The sequence below is a fragment of the Delphinus delphis genome, chromosome X, assembly GCF_949987515.2.
Source record: "Delphinus delphis chromosome X, mDelDel1.2, whole genome shotgun sequence".
Taxonomy (NCBI): Eukaryota; Metazoa; Chordata; class Mammalia; order Artiodactyla; family Delphinidae; genus Delphinus; species Delphinus delphis.
The window spans coordinates 30,855,423-30,861,632 of record NC_082704.1 but is presented as its reverse complement, the minus strand read 5'-3'; the positions used below and the strand labels follow the sequence as shown (position 1 = coordinate 30,861,632).

Genomic DNA, 6,210 nt, shown 5'->3' with positions numbered 1-6,210 from the left:
GTGTTCTGTAGGAGTTGTTCCACGTGTAGATGTGTTTCTGGTGTATCTGTGGGGAGGAAGGTGATCTCCGTGTCTTACTCTTCCGCCATCTTCCCAGAAGCCCCCCTTCAGGAGGCTTTTCAGTAGATTGGTCACAACTAAGATCTGGATGCAGATTTCATTAAGTATATTCATTGTGTGAAAATTCATTAAATTACATACATTTATGATTTGTGTAGTTTTATGTACATATATGTATATTGTGTATGTATATGTATATTTTACATGTATATGTATATATGTATACATATGTATATATATCATTTATAAAAATTCATCTGACATTATTTCTATATTTGGCATCTGGTGATGTTGAAAATCTAAGATAGCTCAATCACTTTTTTCCCTTGGTAAATGACTATAGTAGACACTTTGAGTCACCTACCCATTAGCCAATCCCCTTTCACTGCTTACTTGTTGTCAGAGTCCCATCTTTGATTATAGAGCATGGAAATGTAGAAAATCACTTCCCCAGTCTCCCTTATAGCTAGAGTGTAGTAATATGGCCTTGCTGAAGTGAAGAGATGTAAGGAGAATTTTGCTGGAGTGTTCTAAGAAAGAGTTTCCTCACTAATAAAAGAGATAATTGGGCTGCCTGGATGCAGAGCAGGAGGCTGAGAGAGAGATCCTATCCACTTCCATCTGTTGCACAGGCCCCACTGTAGCTGTTGCACTATGCATGATCAGGAGAATCTAGTATACACCAGGAATCTGGCCAAGGAGGCTGAATGATAGGATAGAATTAATGAAGAAAGTAGCAGGGATAGATGTGGAGCTGACAGTTGAAGAAATAAATTTTCTATCTGTTGTATATAAAATTGTGATTGAAGCTAGAAGAGCCTCCTGGAGAATAATCAGCAGCATTAAACAGAAAGAAGAAACTAAGAAGGAGTAAACAAACTAAAAATCATCTAGGAATATTGGCAAATGGTCTAGATTGAGGTAAGGTTAATCTGTTGTTACAGTTTGGATATACCAGACAAACACCTCATTCTAGCAGCTAACACTGGCGAGTCCAAGGTTTTCTATTACAAAATGAAAAGGAACTATCACAGGTATCTGGCTGAATTTGCCACAGGAAGGAGGCTGCAAAGAACAGCCTAGTAGCTTTAAAGCTGCTAATGATATTGCAATGACAGAACTTCCACCAATGCATCCCATTTACTTAGGGCTTGCTCTCAATTTTACTATGAAATTATTTTATTTTTATACAAATTTTAAAGATTACTTTCCATTTACAGTCATTACAAAATGTTGGCTCTATTCACCGTGTTGTATAATACACCCTTTGCCTATCTTACACTCAATAGTTTGTATCTCCCACTCCCCCAACCCCCTCCACTGGTAACCACTGGTTTGTTCTCTATATCTGTGAATATGCTTCTTTTTTCCTACTATGAAATTCTTAATTTCCCTGAGCATGCCTGCAGGTTGGCAAAATCAACTCTCGATGCAACTGCAGAGCTGGATATGCTGAGCGAAGAAAGCTATAAGGACTCTACACATCATGCAGTTGTTATGCGATAATCTGACACTATTGAATTCAGACATGCAGGGTGATGGTGAAGAGAAGAATAAAGAATTTTTGCAGGATGTGGAAGATGAAAATCAGTGAGACCTAAAAGCCAACAAGAAAAACCATCCCTAGCCACCCTATTCTTTCCCATCCCACCACGTAGGAAATTCCTCATGGTCAGTGAGAACCACCAAATCTGACTTCTACATTTGGTTTCAGAATTTAGGTTCTGCCCTGTTTTTTTTTTTTTTAAAAAAAAAACAGTTTTCAAATGTTCTTAAAGGCAAGAGTGAATTTCTGTGCATTTTACTGGTTCCAGTTTTTCGGTTCTTTAAGACACTAATAGGACTACATACAGGCTTTTTCAGCACTACTGTATCATCTCCTGCCAGATGTGGCAGGATCACCATTAGAAATGGAAATTACATTCAAAAGCAATTAGACTTCTAGGTGATGCAAACATCTAAGAGAGAGGTTAATCACATTCTAGAGGCATAAGTGGTATCATTTTTCCTTTTTCTGGTTGTTTAAATTGAATTTTATACTGATGTTTAGAACTAATTGGGTGTTAGCTTGAGGTGGTTAAAGGTCTTTGGAGAGTTTGTTGTAATGGTCTTACTGTAAAAAAGTGCTTCAAACTCTGCTGAAATGTTGCTGAAAAGCATGATGCTCGTGACAGTCCAACGATCTGTGGCTGCTCATTGCCTGCTTTTACTCTCCCTCTGAAGCAGGTTAGCATCGAAGGTGGTATGGAAAAGGCTGCATGCCTGTTATATTCTTTGTTTCTTCTTCTTCCCTCTTCCCCTGGGGAAATAAGTTCCTCAGCCATTCAATCGCTTAACTTCTTTTGTTCAGTTTGTGTGCCTTGAAGTTAATTTGTACTACTGGATGTCTGACTGGATCCACAGATACAAAAAATCTGTATTGTTCTTACTGAAACACAGCATGGAATTAATATTAAACTTAAATGAAGCAAAACTTAATTTAAAATGTCAAATATTATTGCACCACGATCCTCTGTATTTCTAAAATAAAATCTCTAGTCAAATAAATAAGACAAATGAGGAGACAGTATCTACTCTCTATTCCTGCTTTTGGGTGTGGTTGTATGAGGACACGATGAGGGATGATGCAATAGCTAAGTGACCATGAGAGAACAAAACTGAAGACAAAAGTCTTACTGCTGCGGATGGTCATGTGAAAGGATACAAAGGGCCCATATCCTTGTGGATATCATTAAGCCACTGTACCAACTGGGAAACAGCCTCTTTCAGATTTCTTGTAATGTAAGTAAAATAAAAACAAAAACAAATGAAAAACCAACAAGAATTGAAACACCTATTTTTAAACCACTTTAAACTATATATTCCTTGTAGCCAAAAATATCTTAATGCTACAGCAAGTAACCTTATATCTGGGTAGGTATAATATTCCTTCTCCATCTCAAAAGTTATATAATGAGGAATATCTGGATTTTTTTGCCATTATAAATTTTTTTTGACAGTGAAGCCTTTTGCTTTGCAGACTCAGGACTTCTGTCATTTTTGGAAGATTTTCTTCTTTTAGACTTGTGAATATTTTTGTTGTTATTGCTATATATGTTTTCTTTCATCAGTCATATCAATTATCTAGAGTCTTGAATCCCCATTTTATGAATATCCTTTTTTTTCTTAATGGGTTTTCTTCTTTGTCCCATAATGCATTATCTGTTATGTATTTGCTCCTGTCTTCCATTCTAGTAGCTTAGTTTTTACTAGTAAAAAAAAAAATAGGCAATTTTCTACTTTAATTGCATTTTAACATTACTATTATATTTCCTCAATTTGTTTCCCTGGCCAACATAATACTGTCAGTTGTCCATTCAGTTTGAAAAATAGAGTTTTTTTCACACTTTCTTCTGCTTATATCCTAACAAATTATATTGGCCTCTCTGTAGTTGATTCTTAGTATATTCTTTTAATTTCATTCAAAATGTTTTATATCTGGATGATATTCCTCAGAGTTGTGTTATGCGATTGAGATATTGTCTTAATTTCAATGATACTTTAATCTTTCTTACCCTTTTTAAGCTCCCTTTGGGAAGGAGAGATATTATGAACCTGAACTTAAAATCAATTTCTTCCTTGAAATGTACCCTACTCTCTACTTTGGTTATTTTACAGTCATAATTAGTCTTTTGTCCATAAACAAAGTGAAGGTTTCTTGGCTACCACCTTAGAATCTTTGAATCTTACTTTTATAAACCATCTTTACTTTAGTTTACACTAAGTAGTTCTAAGAAGGAGAACTAAAGGTGTAAAATATAACAGAATATGAATTATTTAGTCTCAATGTATTTTTCTTGTGAAACTTTCCTAATTTTTACATGATTTTGAAATTGATATTTTTACAATTTCACATGAGAGTAGGAGCTTATATTCTTGTCCATGTATACATTGTGTCTTTGTTTACATCATTTAATGGTTTATGGGGTGATGTTTAGTAAACCAATATAATTGAAACATAACTAAAAAATATGTTTCCACACAGTTACCTTGTAAGACCATACACATACTCTAGCATTATTGACATTGCTGCAAATCTGGGTGGATTTTAATTTTGGGAGCTGCTGTCAGAGCCAGTTGATGTATCACACAAGAAAATAACTTTCATTATCTTATAATTACACTTCAATTCAGATCTTAAAGAGAAATATGAGATTTGTTTTCTAACCTCTTTTTCTAGACTTGATTTTTGAATGCAATTTACACCTTTATGTTTTGTGTTCCTACTTGTGCTAGCATTTTCTCCTGTGCCATCTAGGGCAGTGTTTTTAAGATAAGTTCTTTAATCATAAGAACAAACAATGCCATGTATTATGCTATGGATATTAATGTAAATCACAAATATAAATTTTTAACATTAAAAAATTTTATTTCTGCATTAATGGTGTCTTACATAGCATCATAAGTATGTTCCTTACATAGTTAGAGAGTAGTGTGCTTTTTATTTCCAGCTGAAAAATACCAAAGAGGGTTTGCATCAAGGGAGAAATTTTCACGTTAGTGTCACATATTGTAGGATTTTATGTTTTGTTTGAATTATACTTGGAGGTCCAAGCCAACAAGCCAAAATACTGAGTTTCTCACTGTGGTTACTTTCAACTTTTCTTCCTTCCTTTCTTCCTCCTTTCCTCCCTCCTTCTCTATCTCTCCCTCCCTCCCTCCCTTCCTATTTCCCTTCCTTCCTTTCTTGTTACTTTCTTTAAGATATCAGTACATTCATTGTAGATATTTCTTAAAAATATCAGGTGGTTATAAATTAATCTTCTGTTTAGAAGATGTGAAGAAAAAAAACATGTACACTTTTGGATTGCAAGAGTGATAGGGCATAGTAGAAAATTTGTGTACATATTGTGATTAAGAATAGGAAGATAGGGCTTCCCTGGTGGTGCAGTGGTTGAGAGTCCGCCTGCCGATGCAGGGGACGCGGGTTGTGCCCCGGTCCGGGAAGATCCCACATGCCGTGGAGTGGCTGGGCCCGTGAGCCATGGCCGCTGAGCCTGCGCGTCCGGAGCCTGTGCTCCGCAACGGGAGAGGCCACAACAGTGAAAGGCCCGCGTACCGGAAAAAAAAAAAAAAAGAATAGGAAGATAACTATTAAGGTGACTGTGATAACCCAGTTAGGTTTGACTTCAAAGCTAATGGTGGAAGCATAGGTAGTCAAGTAAAATGGGGATGATTTGCTGACAAAACCATAAGACTAATTCCTGAGAGGGACAATCAATAGTTTAAATTAGAACATTCAATCAAATGTGGTTAAGCCGTGCTTGAACTTGGCTGTCAGTGGAGTCCTAGGGAATCAGATCTGGTGTGTAAGGTTATAGAAACAAGAGGCTTCAGAAAGTGGTGATTGACAATTTCAGATTTATTGTAGTAAGGTATGTCTGTAGGTGGTATATTCAATTTTGAGTAAGAACTTTGAAGATGGAGGAAATATAGAGAAAGGTAATTAGCAACATGTAGAAAGTTTTTCAAGGCCCCAAACATGCTCTATTATCTAGTATTTAGGGTCCAAACAAGACTTCACTTCCAATGAACAAATGAATAATCAGAAACCAAGACTTGTTCAGTAGCACAAATTGGACACATATGGTTTAAAAGGAAAGTTTAGGGATATTAGATATTTGACTTAAAGCAGCAGGACTAATTCAAAATCTCACTCAGTGATAGAGATATTTCTCCTTATGTACAGTTTGCCTTGGTCAGGGTTGATTCCAGATCCTGCAGGATGAAGATATAAGTGCCTATAAATGAGCAATACTAAGAGAGGATTATAAGATATGTGAGTTCCTGGAGATTAAGAACCCTATGGTTTTTTACCCTGTATATCTTACAATTTTATCACAGCCATTAGTAGGTGGCTATTGAATTGAAAACTATCTGACTTCACACAGAGCATTACTTGATGAGTTTTAATTAAATAATATTTTCTACATAATACATTTTTACAAGGTTGACTAGAGGCCAAATTGTAGAGGAAGTAAAGTTCTTATTGAAAGCATTTTCATACTGAGATAGCCTACCTATCTCTGGATGCCTGGAGACTCTCAAGGCAGATCCCCTCTTTGAAACGGAGGCAAATTGAGTTTTTTCTTTTCTTTTTTAACATCTTTA

General features: G+C 35.8%; 1 pseudogene; it reads left to right on the top strand.

Moving 5' to 3' along the window:
* Nucleotides 1-714: 714 nt before the first annotated feature.
* Nucleotides 715-1,654, top strand: LOC132418017 (14-3-3 protein epsilon-like; annotated as a pseudogene).
* The last annotated feature ends 4,556 nt before the right edge of the window (nucleotides 1,655-6,210 follow it).